The sequence below is a fragment of the Diuraphis noxia genome, unplaced genomic scaffold, assembly GCF_037042655.1.
Source record: "Diuraphis noxia isolate RWA-SAM2 unplaced genomic scaffold, SU_Dnox_SAM2 contig0002, whole genome shotgun sequence".
NCBI classification, from domain to species: domain Eukaryota; kingdom Metazoa; phylum Arthropoda; class Insecta; order Hemiptera; family Aphididae; genus Diuraphis; species Diuraphis noxia.
Genome location: NW_028301712.1, coordinates 20,419,470 through 20,421,209, shown reverse-complemented (window position 1 = coordinate 20,421,209; position 1,740 = coordinate 20,419,470). Strand labels below are relative to the sequence as shown.

At 26.6% G+C, this 1,740-nt stretch overlaps 1 pseudogene; it reads right to left on the bottom strand.

Moving 5' to 3' along the window:
- Positions 1-834: 834 nt before the first annotated feature.
- LOC149058198 (uncharacterized) lies at positions 835-1,453 on the bottom strand (annotated as a pseudogene).
- Between the last annotated feature and the right edge of the window lie 287 nt (positions 1,454-1,740).

Sequence of the window (1,740 nt, the reverse complement as noted above, 5' to 3'; positions counted from 1 at the left end):
TAGATTTTAGATCGAAAAATGGAATTTTAAAATTAGGAACCACTTTTCCATTATTTGAGCTATAGGACAAAATATTGTGTAGCTATTCATCGTTATTTGCCTGCAGTATTTCTATGCTTATAATATACTTTTGTATATTTTAACCTCAATAAGATATGATTAGCGAACAAAAATCAATAAGTTTTCTAATTTATATTCTGATTTCTGATAAGTAGTTATATAGTACGATCATAGAATTTATATGTTTAATAATAATAATTACACAAATTATAAAGTTATACATATTGTGTTTTTCATAATTATTATTTAATGAATAATTATATTTTATTAAAATCATTATTTTTTTACAATTATATAGTATGTATAAATACAGATAAAGATATAAATTGAATGCAAACAGTCTATCAATTTTTAAATCGACATCCCATTAAAGTGACCCTCTATATTTGTTATAATACAAATAATATAATTATATAGGTATGTAACAATGTAACATTGTACACACACACACACACACATATATATATATATATATATATATATATATATATATATATATATATATATATATATATATATATTAGTGTATATGTTACGGTAAACGACGCTAAATGGAAATTAACGTTATACGCCAGTTATTAACGTTATTGATCAAATACATAGGTAATTATGAATTATCGTTAAAAACTATAGAGAATCGCGTTAATTACCAAATATACAGGTAATTGATGTTCTAGACCAGATATTATATGCACGTGAGTCTCAAATATTACAATTTGAAAAATTATGTACCTTGGTATTTAAAGAAATGAAAAAAATGCATTGTTATTCAATTTATTTATTTTTACAAGTTGCATGTACTGCCATGCCATTTACTGTTACATAACTTTTCAGTTCCACAACATTCATTGTTGCAATCAATCTTTCAATGGCAACGCTAGTACCCTTGAGAGCCCAAAACAGAACTATTACTAGCTGCTTCCCTCCGTGTCAACTGTCTACCATCTGTGAATTTGATCACATTGTTCATGTCTAAAAATTTCTCTTCGCATGCAGCTGTTTCTTGGCGTGTGTAATTGTACTAAAGAAAACCATGTTCGTATCCATAAAAGAAATATTAATTACTTTTAAATTTTAAAGATATATTTTTTCATTAAAAATCAACCTACAAAGTTTGTATAACTTGGGTGACAACTGCTAGTATATTTCGTGGAGAACCACGAGCTCTATCAACGTTCTGTATAGTTATAGTTACACGTATAGTTGTGCTTATTTCAAGCTGAGTCATTTTTTCTTTAGAAGTTTTATCATATTCTTTGGTTTTTTATAAATTTTTTTAAACGATCGTCTAAAAAAATATTTATATTTTAGTCTTATTTGTCTTAAATTTAGGATTCGGATATTTATTGTTATAAGTACCGATCAGGTTCCGAATTTTTCTCTGTGGGTTCATCTATGATTTAGTCTTCATCTGCAGTGTTGGCTCTTTGGTTAATGTTTTTTATTAATTAGTACCACAATTAGTTTAGCGATCACCTACTTATCATTGCTCGTAGGACATTATTTTATAATCAACATTTCCTATATCATACGATTATTAACGTTAATTACTAGAAAATAACGATAATTCCCACATTTGTTGATAAATAACGTTAATAAGCAGTGAATATCGTTATTTTCCGATATAACATCATTTGCCGTAACGCCCGTAACATGTATAGTAATATCTGTTATAAAATG